The sequence below is a fragment of the Bos grunniens genome, chromosome 2 (genome assembly GCF_055505025.1).
Source record: "Bos grunniens cultivar Pamir isolate PY7600 chromosome 2, Bosgru_T2T1.0, whole genome shotgun sequence".
Taxonomy (NCBI): Eukaryota; Metazoa; Chordata; class Mammalia; order Artiodactyla; family Bovidae; genus Bos; species Bos grunniens.
Window position 1 is genome coordinate 108,031,832 of NC_141166.1, and position 26,530 is coordinate 108,058,361.

Sequence of the window (26,530 nt, forward strand, 5' to 3'; positions counted from 1 at the left end):
TGAGTGGCTTAAGTACAATAGAAATGTATTTCTTACAGCTCTGGAAGCTGAGAGGTCCAAAATCAAGGAGCTGCCAGATTCAGTGTCTGATGAGAGCCTATTTCCTGGTTCCTAGACAGCTGGACTGTTGCTGTGTCCTCATGAGGTGGGAGGATGAAGGGGCTCTCTTCTTGTAAAAGCACTAATTCCATTCATGAGGGGTCCACCCTCATAAGTAGCTTCCAAAGGCTTCCAAATACCATCACTAATAGATTAAGAGCTTAGAGATGAAGAGGGTGAGCCTGATTGGTAAAATTACATAAGACCTCTTTTACCTAATGACCATTGTTGTTCAGTCACCCAGTCATGTCCGACTCTTTGTGACCCCATGGACTGCAGAACGCCAGGCCTCCCTGTCCCTCATCATCTCCTGGAGTTTGCCCAAGTTCATGTTCATTACATTGGTGATGCTGTCCAGCCATCTCATCCTCTGATGCCCTCTTCTACTTTTGCCCTCAATCTTTCCCAGCATCAGGGCCTTTTCCAATGACCATTAGGAATCCCTGAAACAAATTAAGTTCTGCAATAAATGTCCTTTGCCATGGGGGCCTTCTCACCAGTGTTCTCTCTCTGATTATCAGATCATCTTCCCAACTGGGTCCTAGGAATTGTATTTGAAGTTCTGCATCAGCAGGGTTTATCGTTTTCTTTTTTAATATAGGAAATTTTAATTTATGTGTACTGTAGCACTCTTCAAGCTCCATGTGAGATGAGATTCACAAGAACTGATTATACTGGAAAATGGCTTGATATTTTTTAACATCAGTATCAGTGCCAGTGGAGTTTATATAAAAGTGTGGATGGAATGGTTTCTTACAGAATCTATAATCCTGACTCGTCTTTGCTTTAGAATCCATGAATTTGCTGTTTTTTTTTTTCTTTTTAAAGATAACTTTTTTTTTTCCTGTGACTAGGTAAAAGAAGAAAATATAAAATCATTTATTCTTTTATCCTGGAAAAGTTGTATTAGTATATGGAAAACCACATGTATTAATATCTTCAGAGATCGGGTTTACCTTTAGAGATATTGGTTTGGTGTTTCAGATAGCAGAAAGAAGTGACACTAGTTTTGAAGCTTGGCTGACCTGGGTAATCATCCCATCTCCCAAACTTATTTTACTGTGTGATCTTGGGCATTTCTGAACGTTAATTTTATCTTCTATAAAATAGTATTAGTAATCCTCAAATTACAAACCTGGTGTGATGATCCAAGATAGTGTGTGAAATCTAAATTTTACATAGCAACTGGCATGTAATATATATTTAGAAAAGGTTGACTCATTATTAGAAACAGTGATAGATTTTTAAGGCAAAAAGTTCAGTAAATTTAATGAAAGTTTTAAGTCATATTGGCATACATTCATAAGCATAACCAGTATTTTTCCTGATGCTTTTTAAATAAATTTAAAAGTATTCTATGTTGTACGAAATATGAGACTGCAGTGATTTGGAAATAAATTCATTTCTTTATACTCTTGATAGACACTACTACCTTTAATTGCATAGAATATCTTCATGAATAGAACTCAAGAAAGCAAATTTTATTTGATGAAGGTCTTAGGGCTTAAGATCTGCCAGAGAATTGAGGAAATTGATAGAACTTGGTATGCTTAATCACATAAAATGACCTAAATTCAAACTTCTTGGTTAGTCATTTGAAGCCTACTATAAACTGCTCCTTTCATCTTCAAACCTACCTTCTACGAATCCACTTCTTATTACATACACTGAATTTCACTTTCTGGAATTATAAATGATTTTTTATTCACTCAAAATGTAAAGCCTTTCCACCAAACTCATTATGTTCTCATTTCATTTGTTCTAAAAGACTTCTATCAAAGTCTTTCTATTCCAGATTCACTTACTAAAAGTATGTGCTGTTTCTCTAACCCCTATTATTATTTTCTACAGAGGTTTTATAGTATCTATCTTTCTGCATTGTAATATAATCATATTCCCTATATCTTATCTTTCCTGTTATTTTAAAAGTCTCATGAAAGTACTATCCATGCTCAATTAATCTTTGTGTCCCTGCAATAGTGAGCAGAGATTTTATACCTAGTAAGCCAACCATCCATATTTGCTGAACTGGTCATAATTCACATTTTTCAGGTCAGGATATAGGTATTGAGATGTTGTACTAATTGTTAAGTGATGAGATAGATAATTATTTATACTTGTTCAGTAACTAAGTTGTGTCTGACTCTTAGTGACACTGTGGACTGCAGCATGTCAGGCTCCTCTGTCCTCCACTATCCCCTGAAGTTTGCTCAAATTAATGTCCTTTGAGTCGGTCATGCTATGTAACTATCCCATCCTCTGCCACCCCCTTCTGTTGCTTTCAGTCTTTTGTGGTATCAGTGTCCAGTATTCCTTAAAGACACAGGCTGTAACTTCTTGTGTACATTTTTAATGGAGCATTACTTATATCTGTTACAGTTTTTTTTAGTTTATTTTTAATTGGAGGATAATGGCTTTACAATGTTGTGTTGGTTTTTGCCATACAAAAATGTGGATCAGCCATAAGTGTACATATGCCCCCCCTCTCTTGAACCCCCTCCCACCCCCACGCCATCCCTCCCTTCTAAGTTGTCACAGAGTACCAGATTGAGCTCCCTGTGTTTTTCAGCAACTTCCTACTAGCTATCTGTTTTACATATGGTAATATATATGTTATATAACATATATGCTTTATATATATATATCATATATATATATGTTTCAGTGCTACCTCTCTCATTCCATCCCACCCTCTCCTTCCCCCACTGTGTTCACAAGTCTGTTCTCTATGTTTGCGTCTCTACTTCTGCCCTGAAGTAGGTTCTTCAGTACCGTTTTTCTAGATTCCATACATATGTGTTGCTGTGCTTCATCAGTTCAGTCGTGTCCGACTCTTTGCAATCCTATGGCCTTTAGCCTGCCAGGCTCCTCTGTCCATGGAATTTTCCAGGCAAGAATACTGGAGTGGGTTGCCATGCCCCTCCTCCAGGGGATCTTCCCGACCCAGGAATCCACCTGGGATCTCCTGCATTGCAGGTGGATTCTTTACCAGCCAAGCTACCAGGGAAGCCCATATGTGTGTTAATATATGATATTTTTCTCTTTTTGACTTACTTCACTCTGTATAACAGTCTCTAGGTTCATTCACCTCACTTCCTGTACAAATAATATTGAAGAACTTAAAGTGTGCAGTTAAGCTATAACTTCAATCAATGAATTTCATATATGGAATACAAAAATAGAACTCCATTTTTAAAAGTTTTTTTTTTTAATAAAAGATCTGATATCAATGTAAAGAACTTTAAGTTAAACCTTAAACTTACAGCTTCACATTTGTAATTGCCAATAATGACTACTCAGCATTTTCACAGAGACAGCAAAACATTATTGTTTCCAGTCTTTTAAACCTTAAGGAAAACATGGTAATTGAAAAAAGATTTTAAATGCAGGTAAACTGACCAGAATCATAACTTCAAGTAATTCTACCACTCATTGTTAGAGTGGACTTTTTGGTAGAGTCCTATATCTCTTTGGTTGTTAGTTTTTCATTTTTTTTCATTTTTTATTTGAAAATGAGGATAATAGCACACAGCCTGCCTACTCAGTAGGTTGTTGAGAAGATCAACCATGATTATATATGCAATGGAATTTGTAAAATCTTGCATTGCTTGTGTATATAAATAGCATCATTGATTATAATTCACATTTCAGTCTTTTGAAAGAAAGCTTTATATCGGTGTGGGAAGGGTCCCAGTGCAACTGGACGTGTCTTCTGTGTTCCTCCAGTTCTGTAAACCTTGTACTCAATAAGTGACATGCTGTCAAGCTCACAAATTGCATTTCAGGGAAAAAGCTCAGCACTGACCTTGTGTATACTTTCCTGGTCCATCTGTATCCAGCGCAGGCAAACTTTTCTCGGAACTGTTTAGCTAAGCAATGGCCGTTGGTCACACCTCCAGCTTTCTGTTTTTCAGGCCCCAAAGGGTCAAGGTTGGAGTTCTTTCACTGGGGCGGGAAGCAAGGCTCATGCAGCTTCACTGGCCACACTCTGCTACACCGTGGAGCTGGTGCCCTTGGGGGACCAGTGCGTTGCTAGAGGCCAGATATTGTGTGTTCTCTCTCCTCTTTCTGCAAATAAACACTGATCTACTGAGGCCTGGTGCACTGCTGTTTGACTCTGGGGCCTCATACACTTGTCTCTTCCCCAGATGGCACTTCTCTGCCTTTCAACCCGGGCTGCACTTGTTATGTTCTGTCCTGGGGCACAACCTGACCACTCTGTGAAGCTACAGCATTTTATTTATCATCATTCTGGAGGTATTTTTGTACAGTCTGTGCTACAACTTCTCTGTATAGTTGCAGATAAAGTAGATATTCAAGTAATTTTTGGGGGGAGCAAAAATAAATCCTATCTCATTTTGATAAAAACCACCCTTTGTAGTTTTGCATTAATTCCTACTGATGACAAGAGAGAGAAATGGCAGTTTTGCTTCTGAAAGCAGACTTGGCTTGGTGAAAAGAGGTTTGGTTTGCCAAACCAAAGGATATGTGTGGAGGAACGGTGAGATATGAGGTTTGTTTGGTGTTCAGGAATAGTTTTGTATTTCTGAATTTTGCCTGTGTAATGAGTGACATATGAGTAAAACAAGATGAAGGTCAAGGGGACTGAAAAGTTGGAGGAATATGAAATGACCCACTTTGCTTTCTTCATTTTCATACCTCCCTGGGTTGCTTAAAAACATTATCTATGTTGAGTAACATGGGTACAAAAACACACAATCACTGCTCTATTTGATTTTTACTTCAAGATAGTGATAAGTTGATGTGGTTGTGAATAATAGCTATGACTGGGGGTAAGTGACAGAATCTCCCAACAAGAAGGCTTCTTGTGAATTATTTTAACAGCCCATTGCTAGTTGCTTCTCTACACCATTGATTTATGAAGAGATAGATGAGTTGCTTGCTCTCTGTTTGGCATAGACATATCTATAGAGTTTGTCTATGTGAGTAGATTGAGAGTATTAAAGATAGTTCAGGAACTGTAGAAACTGTACCAAGAAGAGGAAGAACTAATTGCATAACAAACATCAGGAGTCACATTTAATAACCTGGCATAGAGGTTTCAATAGAAAAGCGATGGATTACCCAACAGTCTCAAGAGGAGAATTTGCTGTTGAGCAGACATCTCTCTTCTTCTGGGAGAGTGAATGTTAGGATAATAAGAATAATTATAATATTCTGATAATGAGGCATAATATCATAACTAGTAAACCCAGTGGGATTTTGTGTGCCAAGGGTTTATTTATAATGGAGATGAAAAAAGAAGCCCTGTGGGGAGAAATTAAGGATGAGAAAGCAAAATGACAGAGACTGGATCTCCATATTGTAAGTATGCCAGGTTTATCTATCTATTGGTTTATCTATCTTGATTGAGCTAGTTCAATAAAAGGGTTTCTTTTTGAGGCTAGGGTTTCACTCAATGGTATTAAAGGAAAAGTAGTTCCTCCTTTATTTCCTCTCTCAATTGGGGGATGAAAACTGGTTGCATATGAAATGACTTGGCAACAGTTATTTCCTAGAATTTTAATTTGAACCTGTGATTTGAAGTCTTGAGGTGATGTGTTTGAGGTGCAAGGTTATTGGCCAGGATTGCTGTCGACTATGGAAGAGTCAACAGTTTGTTCAGTAGTGTTCACTAAAACTCAGGCTGTTCTGCGGGTTAGGTGACCTGTGACTTGCTGCTTCACAGCTCTCTCAAAGATTACTTGAAGTTGAACCTTACTGGTATTTTTTCCAGTGAGATGTTTTTCAGGTAGACAAATACCCCTGTTTTGTGATGTTCAGCAATTTTTGTATAAGCACTGCTCAAAGGTTGCTAGGTAGGATATTATTCAAGGCCTTAGAGCATCTTATCCAATCAGTGTATGTGTGCAGTGCAGCTAACTGCAAATAAGAGTTTCATGAAGGATTTACTTTTTATTGCTATACCTTGTATCATTGCAAAATCCAAATACATCAGATAAATAATTAATAACATAAAAATCTTTATTAAATTCTAAAACCTTATTGAAATATGTCAGTATAGAAGACGTATGACTTTTCAATTGCTTGTGTTTTTACTGTACTGTGGCCACATGTGTCACTTGGAATACCTAATACCTGCCTAATAAGTGCTGTGTTTGTTGGTTATCTGATACCTCGTAGAAGTTTGGGGAAGGAATTTAGTGTTGCAGTATTGAAGGATGAAATTTCAAGCCTCCTTTTATTTATTGTGATAATAAATGATATAACTATTCATCAGTGACAATAATGAAATCTTACAGAGCTAATTCAATTCATAAAACATGATATATGGATGCTAATACAGGTTTTAGTTTTTTTCTTCTTTTGGAAAGATAGTACCATTTTGACACACCATCTGAGGATGCTGTAAGTTGTGAGAAATCGTCCACCACCTATGGTATGTCAGCTCCTTTGTCTGATAGGCATGTTCTACAACAGTACCCTTCCCCAGCTGCCAGGTTGTATCATAGCTCTCAATTGTGTGGGTGTGTGTGTGTGTATATATATATTTCCTGACTTACACCATGCCATAGTGCCATCCTCTCTCTAAAACAGCCAAAGCCTCTTCACGTTATTGCCAACTTTTATTTCCTTCCCTCTCATAGTAGTACATCACAAGTATGGTTGTTTCTCCCTTTCTTAAATCTTTTGTGTCTGTCCTTTTCTTTCTACTTTGCCCCTGCTTGGTCTAAGATTGTTACAACCTCATTCACAGTTTATTAAGAGCCCATTGACAGGACTTTATGCTTCAGTCCATGACAGTATTCCATGCAAGTTATTCCCTGCTTCACCATCCTTCAATTGTCTTATATCACCTGTACCACATTTACTACCTACTTGCCCAGTCTAATGTACTTTCCCATCTTTCTCTCTCAAAATATCATTACATCAATCATTGATTCCCCCAAAATTGGTTTGCTGAAACATGCCATATGGAGTCTGGACTATCACCATGCTTTTAGTCATTCAATACCTTCTGCTCCTCTTTTAAAATATATTTTAATTTCCCCCATTTTCAGTGGCTAACCTCAAGTCTTATCTCTTCCATAAAGTCTTGCAAAATCCATCAGTAGTGGCCCAACAAAAGTTTCGTTCATAGTAGGCTTTAATACAATAGGATGGGAGACTAGGTGAATTTGTTACATGGAGAGTGACTAATAAACATGTATTTTTTCACTCCTCTCTTTCCAACATATGTCTCAGAATGATAATGCACTTCTCGTTTAACCTTCTAGGTAACTATCTCAAGGACTTTTAAAGGCTTAGAGACCTAGAAGTAATTTACAAATTACAGTTAGTCTAAAAGTGGAAACCTAATTGATTAAAATTGCATTACACTGGTGAGGAAGTGAGTGAGGGCTGAGTGGACTCAGTGCTCTCTTGGGATATCCTGGGTAATCCTAACCTTTAAAGTTGAATTTGATGCCAAATACATTCTTGTGTATTATATTTAAAAACTTTAACAGGTCAATAAATAGAGTATTAGCTAGAATTATCAGTCTTTTGCTTTCATGCAGTCTGAGCTATCAATAATGTCTGAACAGGGTGTCATTATAACACTCTTGGTTTTGTTGTTCAGTATTAGCCTAGTAGTAGTTTGTGTTTCGTAAAAATTTCTATTAAAATTAGTTTCTGTCCTTGGTTTTAATATTTTTGAAATTCAGACTATATTTTCTTTGAGTTTTTTATTGTGTTTTTTAGAACAAATGATTTTTCTTAACGACAAAGCTTAAACTGTGTGCAGTTAGTTTGAACATTGTACTGAAATCCCTGTACATTTTTGATGTACTAAGATGTAGAAAGATGAATATTCATAGCTTTCCTTTTCTTCGAAAAGGCTAATTCATGGTAAGTAGACTGAAACATGCAGCTGGGGTGATAAGGGTAGGAAAATGTTTTTGTTTTCAATATGAAAAAAGAGGACTAAGAATGATTAGTGCTAAGAATGACTCATGTAGAGCAGAGTTGCCAAGTGCGACCTAGTTTTATTTACAGCAACTGAGTATATCAAGTTTTCCAGGGAAACTAAGCACAACTGATGGAGTGTGAAGACCAAACTGGGTTAAATCTCCTCCAAGAGAGGTACTACCCTAGCTCCTCTCCCCTGCTCCCTGCAGAAACTGCTGTCCACGTGGTGGTAAGGTTGCTGCTTCATGTATGATACATTATAAACGGTGGCGTTTGAAAGGGGGATTTTGAGCATGTATTTCTGTACCTGTTGCTGCTTTTCTTTAATACAGACTGTATCAACTAAAGAAAGTGAAATAGACCCTCAACACACACGTGTGTCCTTGGCCAAAATTTGGAGAATGAAAGTTGGAGGAGTATGTAGACTAGAGTGATGCATTTGGGTTTTTTTTGTTAATAAGTACTGTTGTCACTCCAGCATTCTTGCCTGGACAATCCCCATGGACAGAGGAGCCTACTAGCATGGGGTCGCAAAGAGTTGGACATGACTGAGTGGCTAAGCACACACACATTGTTGTCGTAAAACTGTAATATAAGGTGTACTACTTTTCATGGTAGACACTGTATAATTGTACTAAATTGCATCTCTTGCTTCTATCATTCTAATGGTAAATTTCTGTGTCTGCAACACTAAGTAGATAGTGCTGTATAAACAAATGCTACATACTGTTGGGAGTCCTACATTTAAAGAAAGCTACTTATGAATCCTTTTATAAAGTGAAATTTTTGGTAATCTAAAAATATTGTATTTAATATACCCTAGAACTTCAGACTTCTCTAATAGATTTGTATAAACCTTGGCTCTAAGGTAATTGCTAAAGGTTAATTTTAATAAAATTTACATAGTCACATATATAATGATATAACATATTGCTAGTTTCCAAAGAATAACTTGTATGAGTCAAGCATCATTAGGGTGGCATTTCAGTACACTGATAATGCTCTCAAATTCTCAATGGGTTCATAATTTAAATTTAAGTGAAGAAATCATAAAAATACTAAACAGAAAATAGATACACCATTAACCTTGACATGACTATTGCAGATAATTTCCCAAGTTTAAGTTGTGTGCATATATACACAGATGCGTGACCATAAACATATACTTGTGAATATACATGTATACAGAATTACTTTTCTAGTGCTTTCTGGAACTTTGCATTACAGGCAAATTATATAAAATGTGGATAATGAATACACAACTGTATATATATTTAACACCATTTAAAATAACTTATGTGCAGAATACATCATAAGAAACTCTGGGCTGGGAGAAGCACAAGCTGGAATCAAGATTGCTGGAAAAAATCTCAATAACCTCAGATATGCAGGTGACACCACCCTTGTGGCAGAGAGTGAAGAGGAACTAAAAAGCCTCTTGATGAAAGTGAAAGAAGAGGGTGAAAAAGTTGGCTTAAAGCTCAACATTCAGAAAACGAAGATCATGGCATCCGGTCCCATCACTTCATGGGAAATAGATGGGGAAACAGTGGAAACAGTGTCAGACTTTATTTTTTTGGTCTCCAAAATCACTGCAGATGGTGACTGCAGCCATGAAATTAAAAGACGCTTACTCCTTGGAAGGAAAGTTATGACCAACCTAGATAGCATATTCAAAAGCAGAGACATTACTTTGCCAACAAAGGTCCGTCTAGTCAAGGCTATGGTTTTTCCTGTGGTCATGTATGGATGCGAGAGTTGGTCTGTGAAGAAAGCTGAGCGCGGAAGAATTGATGCTTTTGCACTGTGGTGTTGGAGAAGACTCTTGAGAGTCCCTTGGACTGCAAGGAGATCCAACCAGTCCATTCTGAAGGAGATCAGCCCTGGGATTTCTTTGGAGGGAATGATGCTAAAGCTGAAACTCCAGTACTTTGGCCACCTCATGTGAAGAGTTGACTCATTGGAAAAGACTCTGATGCTGGGAGGGATTGGGGGCAAGAGGAGAAGGGGACGACAGAGGATGAGATGGCTGGATGGCATCACTGACTCGATGGACGTGAGTCTGAGTGAACTCTGGGAGTTGGTGATGGACAGGGAGGCCTGGCGTGCTGTGATTCATGGGATCGCAGAGTCAGACGCGACTGAGCAACTGAACTGAACTGAAAATATGTATTTTAATATTTATCTTGAGTTCTTTGTATTTCACAGCTCTCTGCAGTTAACTTGCATTTCTTTATTTAAAAAAAATTTTTGAAGTAGACTAAGTATAAAATATTTACTGAATTCTTGTTGCAAATTCAGGAGAAAAACTTTTCATTTTAAAAAGAAAACCAAACATTTAATTAATTTTTAAATGTATTTTTCTCTTGGAAATTCACTTCAATGTTATTATTATTTTGAATGCCAATATTTAACAGTGCTGGCATTTATTTTAGCTTCACCCTAAAATAGAATGTTTGGTGTATTGAGTTACATTTGGCTATAATTCATCATTTGAGTAGTTAAAGAGAAATTTTATTCTTTTTTTTAATCCCTGCCACGACAACTTTGTGTCAAAATGCCAGTTAGTTTTGTCAGGGACCAGGATGGTGGTTAAGAAATTGGAAACATTTCTGCTGGCAGGTTCACTATTCATTTCTGACAGCCGGCTGGTACAATATTGAGTGCTTTAATTTATTGAAGTTGCTGTTCGGATAATAACAGTCGTACACTCTTCTACATGGAACCTATTTGAACATTTTTTTTATATCTGTTTGGACACAGTTCATAGCTTTTTAATAAAACATTGCACCTTCCTCTTTTTAAACTGTAATATAAATGATAGGTAAAACCATTAACTAACTTAAATTCAAGATTCACTTTTAACACTTGCCAAAATTATAGGATATCAAACTAAAAACATTTTTAATGTATGATAAAGTGAATTTTTGTTTGGTTTCCTTGTATCATCAAACTCTAGCTATTTTTAATAGGTTTTAACATGTAGACACCTGTTTTTAAAGCCCACTTATTTGATAACAAAATTACTATCTGCTATTTTTTTTTTTTTTTTTGCAAGAGATAAAACAAAATCTTTAGATGTGCTGATGACTTGGATGATTGATGGGAACCAGAGCCAAGATGGTCAAAAATTGAGTCTGAGCCATCACTTTACAAAGAGCCAAGGTCAAGACAGGGGAACCAAGGTAAGTTCATACATGCAAAGTCAGAAATAAAAGCATGTGTGAGCAGCAGGCACAATTTTTAAAAGGAATTCGGGAAGAAGATTCTGGGTTAAAGAATGGCATCAAAGTTTAGGACTTATCTTTATGGGCTACTGGTTAGAGGTGCGTGGATGGATTAAGTTATCATAATGGTAAAACGTCAGGCATTATTCTGTTTGGTAGATCTTGTTTTGTTCAGGCAATATACATAAAATTTTTTTCATTTCTAATTATTAGTAAAGCTAAGAAAAACTATCCAATTTTGTAGAGCATGTTGGTAAACATCTTTTCAGTAATAACTTGAGAATTTTGCAAAAGGCTCAATTTGAAATTGTCAAACTTGAAATTCGTTAACTAATACATTCACAGTCTTTATTTTGATGTGATATCTGAATCATTAACACTGTTCACTATTATGAGATGGGATTTTCATAGATTTTAACTATACATGTTGAGTTTTACAGACTTTAATGTATAGAATTTGTAGTTAGGTTAGGAACTGCCATATTCTGGCAAATACAGATAGGTATGTAAGCAACTATATTGCTGTCATTAGTGGTGCTGCTGCTGCTGCTAAGTCGCTTCAGTCGTGTCCGACTCTGTGCGACTCCATAGACTGCAGCCCACCAGGCTCCCCCGCCCCTGGGATTCTCCAGGCAAGAATACCGGAGTGGGTTGCCATTTCCTTCTCCAATGCATGAAAGTGAAAAGTGAAAGTGAAGTCGCTCAGTCGTGTCCAACTCTTAGCGACCCCATGGACTGCAGCCTACCAGGCTCCTCCATCCATGGGATTTTCCAGGCAAGAGTACTGGAGTGGGGTGCCATTGCCTTCTCCACATTAGTGGTGAGGAATATTCTAATCATTGTGTTCAATTAATGTTAGGAATAAAGAACATTGTTGCTAATCAAGGGACCTTAAGTTTTCACTTGCTGTCATTTACCATATAAGACTAAGTCTTCTGAGACGATCTAGTAGTAGGAAGGATCTTTATCAATGATTCCCACAGTGTGGGTCCCTAGACTAGTAGCATCAGCATCACCTTGGAATGTCTTAGAAATGCAGATTCCTAGGCCCCTCTTGGTACCTACTGGGTCAGTAACTGCAGTGGAGACCTGGTAACTCTGATGTATATTTAAGTCTGTGAACCATTGATCTGCATAAATGGAGACCTTATCTATGAAAGGGAGCGTGGGACCAATTATGACATAAGAAAGCCCAGAGATAAATCCACACACCTATGGACACCTTATCTTTGACAAAGGAGGCAAGAATATACAAAGGAGAAAAGACAATCTCTTTAACAAGTGGTTCTGGGAAAACTGATCAACCACTTGTAAAAGAATGAAACTAGAACACTTTCTAATACCATACACAAAAACAAACTCAAGATGGATTAAAGATCTAAACGTAAGACCAGAAACTATAAAACTCCTAGAGGAGAACATAGGCAAAATACTCTCTGACATAAATCACAGCAGGATCCTCTATGACCCACCTCCCAGAATATTGGAAATAAAAGCAAAAATAAACAAATGGGACCTAATTAAAATTAAAAGCTTCTGCACAACAAAGGAAACTAGAAGCAAGGTGAAAAGACAGCCTTCGGAATGGGAGAAAATAATAGCCAATGAAGCAAGTGACAAACAACTAATCTCAAAAATATACATGCAACTCCTGCAGCTCAATTCCAGAAAAATAAACGACCCAATCAAAAAAATGGGCCAAAGAACAAAATAGACATTTCTCCAAAGAAGACATACAGATGGCTAACAAACACATGAAAAGATGCTCAACATCACTCATTATCAGAGAAATGCAAATCAAAACCACAATGAGGTACCATTTCACGCCAGTCAGAATGGCTGCTATCCAAAAGTCTACAAGCAAGAAATGCTGGAGAGGGTGTGGAGAAAAGGGAACCCTCTTACACTGTTGGTGGGAATGCAAATTAGTACAGCCACTATGGAGAACAGTGTGGAGATTCCTTAAAAAACTGGAAAGAGAACTGCCATACGACCCAGCAATCCCACTGCTGGGCATACACACCAAGGAAACCAGAAGGGAAAGAGACACGTGTACCCCAGTGTTCATTGCAGCACTGTTTATAATAGCCAGGACATGGAAGCAACCTAGATGTCCATCAGCAGACAAATGGATAAGAGAGCTGTGGTACATATACACAATGGAGTATTACTCAGCCATTAAAAAGAATAGATTTGAATCAGTTCTAATGAGGTGGATGAAACTGGAGCCTATTATACAGAGTGAAGTAAGCCAGAAAGAAAAACACCAATACAGTATACTAACGCATATATATGGAATTTAGAAAGATGGTAATGATAACCCTATATGCGAGACAGCAAAAGAGACACAGATGTATAGAACAGTCTTTTGGACTCTGTGAGGGCTCTGTGGGATGATTTGGGAGAATGACCTTGAAACATGTATAATATCATATGTGAAACGAATCACCAGTCCAGTTTCGAAGCATGATACAGGATGCTCGGGGCTGGTGCACTCGCATGACCCAGAGGGATGGTACGGGGAGGGAGGTGGGAGAGGGGTTCAGGAGGGGGAACACTTGTACACCCGTGGTGGATTCATGTTGATGTATGACAAAACCAATATAATATTGTAAAATAAAAAAAATATATATATACACACAAAATGGTGAAATAAATGAATAAAAAAAAAATGAAAGCAAGAAAATTCTCAGTGGCTCATCTCTCCTAAATGATGCAGAGAAAATTCTTCATTCAGGAAAAAAAATCCAGTGATCCAGCCAAAATTGAAGAAAGGGATTGGAAAGGCGAAGGCTTCCACATGGCAGTGTGTGAACCACCAAAGTCAAAGGGAGCAGAAATTCAAGTCAGGTGGTGAGCAGGGGACGGGTTTTAGTGCCTCTGTAAACACAGCAGGTTGTGATCCATGAGCAAAAATCCAAAAGGGCAAATTGAAAGAAAAATCCTCTCTGCTTTTCCTTTCTCAGAGCATCTTACTGCTTAGCATTCTTGGTAACTATTCATCTGTTTCCTTCTTGTCAACATGTTGACAACCAGCACCCATCAACACTTATTCCTGTTTCCTTGTTTTTCTCTCTCTTTTGTTTTTCATTCTAAAACCTTCTTTATCCCAAATCAGAGTTTCAGGTTCTAAGAAAATTACCTGTCACCATAGCAGAGATGTTTTAAAAAATAAAAACATATTCCACAATTCAAAGCTGTATAATATATTGCAAATCCTCTGAATCAAGGATTGTTTTTCCACTTTTGATTTATGCATTATCTAAAAGACTTTTAAACTGACAAAAACGTAGTGATACAGGGGAGTGTGAATGGAATGTAGTTAGCATAGTAAAATAAGTTACTGTTTTCCCCTCTCTTTCTGTACTTTCCTTTATTCTCTTTTCTCAAATTCTTCCTTTCTCTTGTTCACACACGCTTACTTCTTGGAACTCTGGGGATATTATCTTTAGTTTTCACACCATTATCTCATGTTCTTTGTTTCTCCCCCTTTTTCAACTTTTCTGTTTTAAAATGAACATTTTTCCCAGTTCTTTTTTGCTGCATTGTCTCATTCCCTCATTCACATATTCATTATCTCTTCATGTCCCTGTTCCTTCATCTTCATGCCTTTCTTCTGGCTGGTTGTCTGTGCTCTTTCAGCTGGGTCTTACTTAACTGTCTTTTGATCTCGCCCTTCTCAGAACCTTCTGTGTGTTTTTTTCTTCCCCCTCCCTTCTCCACTCATTTTCAGTAAAATAGTTAATGCGCTGATAAAAATGCATAGCATCTGCAAAGCTTGAAATATCTACTCTTCATAGGAAGATGAATAGTCATGGTTCTTGCTCACAAAGAATACAGTATTCACAATGGCCTTTGACTCAGGCCTCTAAAATGTGTCTTGTCGGTTGTCAGCTCGGCCCTCAGTACTTGGTGGTAATGATTTTACTCATTCTTACTTGTGGCATTTTCACACTTGGTCTTATTTTCTTGTCTTCCCTCAAGCCCTGTCTCAGCATTTTCTAGTGTTGGAGGGTAGCGTTGCCTCCAGATTTACAAAGAAAGAGACACCACTGGTCATAACGTTTTCTCAATTTTTCAACTCTCCCTCACCTGGTAAACCTTCAAGTGCCCTGAAATCTGGTTGCGTTCCTACTCCATTTTCTGTTGTTTTGCCAGGAGTGACCTACCTGCTTTCCTGGATCATACTTGTGTGTTTTTTCTTTTTTTTTTAATGCCCAGTGCCTGGGTCACAAGAGGAATTTAATAAATGTTTGTGAAACCAAATTAAAGTACCTTTTCCCCATCCATATTGTCTGTAGCATTTCCTCCCATCCTGTATGTCTCATGCACCGATTATTGCCAAGTTGTCATGTACTCAGCTGTTCTTTTCCTTGGTTTTTGAGGGCAGGCTTTCCATCTCTGACTCCTAACATCTTAGTACCTAGTATGTAGCAGAAGTTCTCAAACAGTTTTGCTAAATAACAGCCAATGAGTGAGTCTCTTATTTTGCCTGCTATGAAAACTGAAGGAATATCTACCCAACTCCACCTCTGGCACTTTTGCCATTCTGCACATTTTCACCCTGGGGTCTGGGAGGGAAGCTGAGGTGTGGTTTGCATCAGCCTGAAGACTGGAATCCATTTATAGCTGAATGTTCTCTTTCAGTTCTCATATATACACATATACTTGGACATCACTGTGCTTTATATTTAGCATAAATGTTGATGTTGGGTTTCCTTGGTGGCCAAGTTGCTATAGAATCTGCCTGCAGTGCAGGAGACCCCAGTTCGTCCCCTGGGTCAGGAAGATGTTAGCTTGTATCTTCATTTTCTTTACTTTGTCCTTTCCAGTTTGCATCCCATGTGTATCGTTAGACGAGGCAGAATCAAAACATACATGAGATCCTCTTAAAGCCCACTATTTCTTGGAGCATTGGGTATTATTTGATGAACAATCTAGATGGACTTGAAGTGCCTGAAATGTAACAACAGGAGCAATCAAATGTGAGCTATATGGGAATGGTTTCCTGATGGGCATTATACACTATTTTTTATATTAGCTCAAGAACAGACTCCAAAACAGTTGTGGAATTTCTTGACTACAGGTAGTTTCTGGGGCTTCAGATAATGAATTACAGTTGAGGGATTAAAATGAGAGACTTGCATCAAGGATCTTTCTTGGCTCACCTCCCTTTGCAGAGAAGGAACTGAAGTCTAAGAACAGTCTCCGAGTGGAATCAGAAAGAATTACGTTCTTCCTGCTCTTTCAGCCTGGAGCAGTTGGTAAAGCTATTTGGAAATTTGGCTTCCAAAGCTAGCCAGAAGTCTTCAGGTTATGTTTCAATTATTCTTACTAAATTCCCCAAAACTTATTCTACTTTGGAAGGATCAGAGATACTGGCTCTTGCATATCTCTTCTTGCTTTTGCTGCTGTCATGATAATATCTTTCTTAATCACCCCTAGTTTGCAGGATGTTGAACAAAAGATATAAGAAAATCATATTTCTCTCATATTCATAATATTAGATGAACACACACTCACTCTAAATTGCCTTTTGCCAAATTCTCAAGAAGAAAAAAAACTGCTTTATTTTTATTATTTTTGCATCTTTGTTTTCTTTCATTTTATTTCTTCTGAGTGAGGATATAAAAGTAGATTGCCCTAAAATCTCTAAACCATAAAAATGAAGTCATATATACTACTGCGGCACATGAAAGAAACGAGGATGATAATAGTGACAATAATTATCGACCAGAATTTATTGAATGCTTTTGTAATGCCCCTAACAATAAGTACTCACGCAAAACAGCAAGGCAGAAATAGTTATCCTGAATTTATGTAGAACGAAACTGCATCTCCAAATGATTAAGTGACTGGCTGAAGGCTTCACACATGTGAGATTCCTGTGTTCCTTTTGTGAAGCAATTTGGAAAACATCAGAAGAAAGAGCGCAATGCTTGCAGAGAACATTATTGGGAAATGTCTTATCAAAGACACATTGTAAAGTTTGCAGAAAAGAATTTGAGAGACTAATGATGATTTTGAAACACTGTAATTTCTTCTCTAAAATGAAAATTGGCCCACTATGTGTACGAGTATGGCAACATCTTGTTTATGAGGTATTCAGCCTGCTGACAACTGAGGTTCACCAACTTGAACTCATGTGCAAAATCAAATATTCTGTTGCAAAATACGTATTACCTCTTTGGCTCCAAAACTTTACTTTTGTATTGGGAGTAATAGATAAAAATTAGAATAGGGAGTTAAAGGTAATATACTAACATGGAATAGATTCAGAAGTATGGAATAGTTTTGAAAGCACTGCAGTGCGTTTTTTGGTCACATTTTACAAACAGTCTTATGGAATAATCAGAATTTATACATGTGGAAATTGGAAATATGAACAGCTAAATGACCAGACCATAAGTGGTGGACCTGGAATAAGAATCCAGATCCTCTGATATCTTCTGTTGTGTTCTTCAAAAAATTTGATGACCATGAGCCATCAAGAAAAGATCAAGTACAGTGTTTCAGTTGTTTGTTATCCCAAAACACAGTGGCTTAGAACAGCAGCAAGCAGTCATTTGCTCATATGATACTTTGCAATCTGGGCATGACCCTGGAGGGGGCTCATCTCTGAGCCCCGCAATGTCCCCGGGGAATATCCACGGTGAATATCCCGGAATATCCACAGAATGTCAGCTGGCTCCACTAAATTGAGACTGGAGAATCCATTCATAAGGTGCTTCACTCTTAGGTGTGACAAGTTGATTTTGGCTGTTGACTGGAAGGTCATCTAGGCCTGTCAGTCAGGGACCTCAGACCTCCTTGTTGACTCCCCATGAGATGCAAGGTGCCTCATGGGGGTTCCTGGCTTCCTATGCAGCACAAAAGCAGAAGCTGCTAGGCCTTCTTAAGTGTTAGGCCTAGAGCTAGCAGAATATCAGGTTTGTGGCATTCTTCTGGTTAAAGCCAATAACAGAGCTAGTCCAGACTTCCAGACTCAAGAGGAGGAGACTCCACAAGTGCACAAATAAATTGAGGGTGGGGGCTTGCAGTCTCTTGAGGACCACTGATGTAACTGACTGTTACATCACATACAGTTTAGAGTATTCAGATTAAGAAGGACAGATGTAGTAGACCGTTTAGAAAGGTTTCTAGAGAGTCAGGTATTTACAAAAATAAACTTTAGTTAATGTAAAATATTTGTTACTTCCTCCAACGAGCCAGGTAAAAGAATCCACTGTAATTTGAAAAGGGTTCTAAAATAATCTATCTTAACTATTTTTTCCTTTTAGCAGTTTGTTATCTGATTTCGGATAGAGCTTTTCAGTGAGGATGATGGATTACCCATTGCTTAGTGTTGGATCTTCTTTGTGAGAGTGTCCAATGTTTTCTAGCATTCTTACTGGACATAGAGTCCTGAGTACAGCCTCTCATTCATATTTCTATGTCACCCTAAAGAAATCACTTATATTTCATAAACACGTTTTTGAAGAAGAGCCAAGAAGATACCTCAAAGATGAGATGTTGGTTTGTGTGTTATGTATTTAACTCTATTCAGCAAGTGGAACCTGCAGTTCTATTAAGAATGGAAAAATCAACTATTGTCACCAACTTTGCAGCTGGGAAAGATAGTGGAGTTCTTTCCAGTTAAATACATAGGCTGGCCCTGAAGGAGTTTGATCAAGAATTTGAATACTTATTTGCCAACTAAATAAAAAAATACCCTACTGCTCCCTGAGTAAGACTGGCCTCCTTCATGGGATATTTATCAAATGCTATGGCTCCCTTGCTAACATCGCCTTACAGTGGTCTAGTCATTCTTTAAATCATAAATAAGAATCTCTGGAGTGTTTCAAGGCAGAGCAAATCAAATATAACAGAACTTGAAAAGTAAGAATTTTCCCATTTATTCTTCTACCAATCTTGTGAGCAGGAAAAGAATTGACACTAAACTAAACCCTCTGCTGCAAATGCTCCTTCCTTTAGTAGCCAGGCTAAGAAGCAAGAGGACCAAATAGCTATAAGGAACACTTTTCTCTAAGAATGAGAAAAGTATGACACCTTCGTCTCAAGTTATCTGTAGACCAGGAAATGTGAAGATTCTCAGAACAGTTAAATGGGAGCCAAGAAACTAATTTGAGAGAAAAATTGTCTTCGGGAGTGTGTGACCAGACTGCTCATGTTCACATGTTTCATCCTTGAGTGTCTTGAAGTTTTGTCCTTTTTACTTTTATTCTTTTACCTAGCAGTATAAGAGACATGTAGCTTAATTCCAGATGCTATTAGGAAAAAAAAAAGAGTTGTTATTTGTGCTGATGCAGAAATCCTGAGGGTTATATTTGCCTTTTAGAAGCCTTAAATCTTACTGTCCCCACTCCATGATTTCCATTGCACTTTGCCCCTCTGCTTTATACCTGGTTCCCTAGATGACAGGTGTAGGTAAAACTGCTGTGACCACTTCATGTTTATGCAGAAACTATATAAGTAAAATAAAATTCTCAGCCACCATTTGCTGCACATGACTCTGACAACTCTCATTTTCTGTGTCTGCAAAGGTCTGGCACTTTTGTTACTTAGGCAATTTACAAAGAGGAATCACGTTCCCCTGAAACATCTGATTAGGAAGTGTTAATTAAGGCTTTATGTGATTCACAATTAAGTCTCCAAATTTAACATCGTGTATGTCTAAATAAATGTTACCCTTGCTGTCTTGCCTTACTGTTGAGAGGACTGCTTGTGAATTAATGCTCTTGAATCTTGGGAACCTGTCTCCTTCTGCCCCAGGACAAAATGTTATTTTAGTGTGCTCCTTATTTACTGCTTCTCTTCTCCACTCCATCTAATCAGTATCCTGTTTATTTTCTCCTTGCTGATGTCCTCTGTATGCAAACAATTAATTTTGTAAAATTTCTGTGAAATTTGAGAGTCTGAAAATGATTGAGAATATCTTTAACCACTTTAACTTTCTGTAAGTCTTATGCTATGTGGACATATCTTAGTTTAGGGTTATATTCCCTCAGCATAGATATTCTACTGATTTTTAGCATATGATTTAATAATTAGTTGTGCGATTCTTATTCATACATGTTTCTTTTTTCTTCCCAGAAGCCATCAATGGGGATTGTTTGGTCTGTTTTGCTTGGCACTTGGTGGACTCTTTAATTTTATGTGTATATATATATATTTCTTCAGTTACATAGTATTTTCCAGTAACATTTCTTAGAATTGTTCATACCTTTTCACATTTACTTTTCTTTCTGCTTAAATTCCTATGGAAAAGGTTTATATTTATTAATTGATTCTCTAAATTCTGTAGCTTTTCATTCATATTTTCTATTTGATAAGTTTTGTGCTGATTATTAGTAAATGATTTGTGTGGTCTTCCAAACTATTTCTGTTACAGTTTGCTGCAACTGTTTGATTATTCAAGCTATGGGTAAATGTCTTCATTTTTTTTAGTAATATACACATTTTACAGTATTATGTCAGTATTACCAGGTTAATATATGAGGATGTAAAGCAGCCAGTTTAAAATGAGGAATTAAATCATTGAAGCGATTATTTATAAGGAATCAGCTATACTTTTTTTTCTTAAAAGATTTACTTTTTAAATCCAAAGTAGTAAGATGTTTTGTATTGGATATATACTATTCATATCGTGTGTGTGTGTGTGTGTATGTATGTGTGTGTGTGTGTATGTGTGTGTGTGTATTGAGTATCTTTGAATAGGGGAGAGATTAGTGTGTTTTTAGATGGACCTAGCTTTGCACCCAGCGGGTCCTTTGTGCTGATATGGGTGTGACACAATATAGTGAAGTTGTTTTGAAGCTCTTGCCTTTTGCTATCTCTATATTCAGAATAGTGGGAAAGAGTGAGGGATGGGATTCTATGAATTGGAACCCCAGTGTGGGAGAATCACATCAAAAATTGCTAAGAATGGTAGTGTTTGCAGTATTTTGTATTTACTAATTGTGTAAAAGATGGGAGAGGTTTTTCAGGAAAGGGCTGTATAAAGATGTTTTGTTTTGAGTGATATCAGATAAGATTAAAGTTTGAAGTATTGACTTGAGTAAGCTAGGGATTGGAAAATATTTGACATCAACTCACCACCAAATTGACCGAGCTGTGAAACAGTTGAGAAAAGTATATGCCTTACAAAGGTAGTGATAGTAATACTCAATTTGATTTTAACTATCGAAGCATAGATTGGAGTACATTAAGTGGAGCAAATGAGGCTAGGGTGATTTCGTAGGTCTGGAGCAGGATTGCTTTTAGCTTTGTCTGCCGAGCCAGCAAGGAAAGGAATGTATGATATGAAGGATAAAAGTGGTTGTGATTAGACAAAAGCTGTGTTTTATAGAGTATCTTAGCAGGGTAACAGGGGACCAAGGAACAAAGTGAAATTCAGCATAGTCCAGGTTAAAAAACATTGTCCTTCTTAGCAGTTTTTAAATTTTATTGATTGATTTTCGGAAGATATTGAATGTTTTTTATTGTACCAGTTCGATTAACAAAACAAAACAAAACAGAAGCTTTAGTTCCATTACCGATACTTCGTAAGCCTCTATCTGTTTTTGTTTGTTTTAATAATGGAAGCAGTGATGGTTGAAATTAACTGTAAGTGCAAAGAAAGTTAGTGTTTGTTTTCTTAAAGTTTTTATCTGTGTACAAATGTTAGCAAATTTCCATTGCTTGTATTATGAGATTTTAATATGCTTTAGAATGCTTATGTGAATACCTCATTAGTGTATATACATAGATGTTTAGTTTAGATCCCAGTTTCTTGGTGTTCAGTCACTCAGTCATGTCCGACTCTTTGCGACTCTATGCACACCAGGCTTCCCTGTCCTTCACCATCTCCCGGAGCTTGTTCAAACTCATGACCATTAAGTAAGTGGTGCCATCCAACCATATCATCCCCTGCTGCCCCTTTCTCCTCCCGCCTTCAATCTTTCCCAGCATCAGGGTCTTTTCCAACGAACCAGTTCTTCCCATCAGGTGGCCAAAGTATTGGAATTACGGCTTCAGCATCAGTCCTTCCAGTCAATATTCAGGATTGATTTCTTTAGGATTGACTGGTTTGATCTCCTTGCAGTCCAAGGGTGTCTCAAGAGTCTTCTCCAACACCACAGTTCAAAAGCATCAGTTCTTGGGCTCTCAGCCTTCTTTATGGTCCAACTTTCACATCTATACGTGACTACTGGAAAAATCATAGCTTTGAGTATACAGACTTTGTTGGCAAAATGATGTCTCTGCTTTTTAATATGCTGCTTAGGTTGGCCATAGCTTTTCTTCCATGGAGCAAGTGCCTTTTAATTTCATGGCTGCAGTCATCATCTGCAGTGATATTGGAGCCCAAGAAAATAAAGTATGTCACTGTTTCCAGGATTTCCCCATCTATTTGCCTTGAAATGATGGGACCGGATGCCATGACCTTAGTTTTTTGGATGTTGAGTTTTAAGCCAGCTTTTTGACTCTCCTCTTTCAACTTCATCAAAGAATTCTTTAGTTCCTCTTCACTTTCTGCCATAAGGGTGATGTCATCTGCAAATTTAAGGTTATTGACATTTCCCCTGCAATCTAGATTCCATCTTGTGCTTCATTCAGCCTGACATTTCTCACGATGTCTGCATTTAAGTTAAATAAGCACAGTGACAGTAAACAGCCTTGATGTACTCCTTTCCCAATTTGGATCCAGTCCATTGTTCCATGTCTGGTTCGAACTGTTGCTTCTTGACCTGCATACAGATTTTTCAGGAGGCAGGTCAGGTGGTCTGGTATTCCCATCTCTTGAGGATTTTCCAGTTTGTTGTGATCCACACTGTCAAAGGCTTTGGTATATTCAATGAAGCAGAAGTAGATGTTTTTCTGGAATTCCCTTGCTTTTTTTGATTCAGTGAATGTTGCAATTTGATCTCTGGTTCCTCTGCCTTTTTTAAATGAAGCTTGAACATCTGGAAGTTCTTGGTTCACGTACTGTTGAAGCCTAGCATGGAGGATTTTGAGCATTACTTTGCTAGAATGTGAAATGAGTGCAATTGTGCAGTAGTTTGAACATTCTTTGGCATTGCCCTTTTTTGAGACTGCACTGAAAACTGACCTTTTCCAGTCCTGTAGCCACTGCTTAGTTTTCCAAAGTAATGGCCACAGTTGTATCCCTTTAACTGTTAAGTCTGTGTACATGATAGTTCATTTTGTTAAACATAAGTCCCACACAGGCATATATTATACCTAATGGCAGTGTCTGCAGGCACTGAATGACAGAACCAGGAGTTCCTGTAGTACTTTCTCTCCACAAACATTAACTAAACAAATACTCTTGACTGGCTTAGTGCTAGGCCCTGTGGAGAAGAAATAAAGATATAGCTAGCCCTGCAGTAGAGCACACACACTCAGGTTTTGGTGCTTCTAAGATGGGAAGATTAGTCTACTAGAAGAATTAGAGAGTTTAAGGATGGCTGCTGTTGGTGGAGGTGCACTGATGTGGGGAAAGGGAGTGGGACACATAGGTAGCTAAGACCAGCAATATTCTAACTGTTGGGGTTAGGTTCTGTTTCCATAGTGTTCATTATTTGTTAAAATACCTAATTGATTAATTGCATGAAACAGTGATGCACTGGTTAAAATCATCAACCATGATTTACAAAATTTCCATTCTGTGCACCAAATAGCCTAAGCAGGAAGTAGGGCAGCAGTGATGTAGCAGAGATAGAAGGAAAAAGAAGATACAGCAGCAGACAATGCCAAGAGCTCTGCAAAATTTCTGCTGTGAGTTTGAAACATCCAAGCCAATTCAGTGATGTCATTCTTCTCATTTGCATTACAAAAATATTTGCTCTATGAGGGCTGGGTTTTTTTAGTGTATTTTTGTTTACTGCTATATCTTGGGTGCTTTGCGCATAGTACGTACTTAAATTTTTCTCAGCTGTTTACCCAGCATGTCACAAAATCCTTTAGTCTTTATAAGTCAAACCTGTTGTCTCATTTTCAAAATTTAACACATATATTCCTAACAAAGAATACATACTTACAAAAGAGCAATGTTTAGATCTTAAAGCTCTTGTTTGCCTTTTAATAACAATGTGTTTAAATAGAAAATACAGATACTCCACCCCATTTTTAACGATAAGGTCCAAAAATGTTCCTATGACGTACTTTAGAAATTCTCAAAAATAGATTTAATTAAGATTATTGGCAGGCTAAATTTATTCAGACTCTAAGTAAAACACTTAATACTTTATCTAAAGAATATAATAGCATAAATTGAAAGTAAGGGGCTGCTGTAGCTGGATGAATTCTTAGAAAGTATCAAATCCAGTTCCTTCATTTCATAAATTAGGAAGCTAAGAATGAGGGTAGAAATTATAAATTGTCCAAATTACATATATTCTTAAGAGAAATCAGTTAATTGCTTTTTATAATTTCTTATGAGTTAATTCTGAATCTCTAGTAAGAGAAATATTTAACCAATATTATTGCTATATCCATTCTAAAATTTTTAATCAGTTGAAAAGTTTTGTAATATTAGAGGCTTTAAAGCACTTGCTGACATAAAGTGAATTTGATCATTAAGTTTTATATATATACTAATATATTTAAAAAATTGGTAGTCTACCACTAAAATGATTTAAAGGTATTAAAATTATAAAGTTCAGGAAAACTTTGATAAAATTTATATCAACTGAAGTAACTACTTTTATAATAAAAAGTATTCCCACATAGTTTGGGTAGTTTCATTGGTAATTCTTCACGTACTTAGAGAAGAAATACTATTTTTGCATAAGCTCTATCACTCTTTAATGAGGACAACATAAGTTTCATAACAAACCATGACCAAGTCATTAAATGAAAGGAAAATTATAAACCAATATTTCTCATGAACATAGATGGAAAAAATCCATAACAGAATGCTAGCAAGTTGAATCCAACAATGCATAAAAAGGTAAAACATCATGACCAAATTGGGTTTATCCTAGAAATGAGAGGCTAAAATAACATTCAAAAATAACTTTTATAGTTTATTATATTTACAGAATAAAAGAAAAAAAATATTATTATTTTGATACATGCAGAAAAAGAATTTGACCAAATTAACACCTATTTATTGTTTTAAAAAGATGTCAGAAAACTGAGGATGAATGTGTCCTCAATCTTATAAATGTAATCTATTAGAAGCCTATAACTAACATTATACTAAATGGTGAAATATTAAATGATTTTCCTAACACTGGGGCCAGAACAAACAAGCGTATTCTTTGAGCTGTCCTAACTTTTGTGGAGGCACAAGCCACTATAGTAAGGGGAGAAATCATAATAAAAGGCCAATAGATTGGAAATAAAGTAACAAAAGCATGATTGTTTATTTAGAATATTCTAAAGAACCTAAAGAATAATTCCTAAAGTTAATTTAGTGAGAGTACAGTTTAACAAGTAAATATATGAATATCAGTTATATTTTTATACATCAAAATCAAATAAAGGAGAATGAAAAATTTAGAAGTCCTTTACAATAATATCAAAGTAAAAACACACCTAGTAAACACTTAACAAAAAACATAGGCCTATAAACTAAAAACTAGAATACATTGCTGAAAGAAATTACGGAAAACCTAAGTGAATGGAGAGCTGTATCATATTTGGGATTAGGGCTGTCTTGGTGGCTCAGTTAAGAATCTGCTTGCAATATAGGAGACCCCATGTTTGATCCCTGGGTCAGGAAGATCCCCTGGAAAAGGAAATGGCAACCCACTCCAGAGTTCTCGCCTGGAGAATCATGGACAGAGGAGCCTGGTGGGCTGCAGTCTATGGGGCTGCAAAGAGTCAAACACGACTTAGTGACTGACACAACAAGAGCACTCAATATTGTTAAGATGTCAGTTCTCTCTAAAGTGATTTGTAGATTCAACACAATCCCAACCATAATCCCAGCAGGTTTGTTTGTAAAAATGTATAAGATGTGTAAGATTTATACAACTGCAAATGAAATATAAATGATATGATCTAAAATAGCCAAAACAATTTTGCAAAAGAAGTTATAGGACTCATAGTACCTGATTTCAAGATTTATTTAAAGGTACAATAATAAAGTCAGAGTGGCATTAGCATTAACAATAGGAAAGTACATCAACTGAGTAGAATATCGAATCCAGAAATAGCTACCTACTCATACATGACCAGTTAATAAGAGTCCAAGATAATTCCATTTTGAAAGAATAGCTTTTCAAAACATAGTTTTGAAACAATCCAATAAGTTTATGGGGGAAAAATATTGGGCTTCAGCTCTGCTACACATCATATGCAAAAAC

General features: G+C 37.0%; 1 protein-coding gene across 16 annotated transcripts in view; it reads left to right on the forward strand.

Annotated features, from left to right (window-relative positions):
• B3GALT1 (beta-1,3-galactosyltransferase 1) overlaps nucleotides 1-26,530 on the forward strand; it is a 629,012-nt gene that overhangs the window by 76,323 nt on the left and 526,159 nt on the right. For 4 of the 16 annotated variants that reach the window (XM_086356192.1, XM_086356225.1, XM_086356300.1 and 1 more), the window contains exon 2: nucleotides 11,069-11,195. The exons of the other annotated variants lie outside the window; for them this stretch is intronic. The gene's annotated coding sequence lies outside the window, so the exon portion shown is untranslated. The remainder of the gene's footprint in view (nucleotides 1-11,068; nucleotides 11,196-26,530) is intronic. 16 annotated transcript variants of the gene reach the window in all.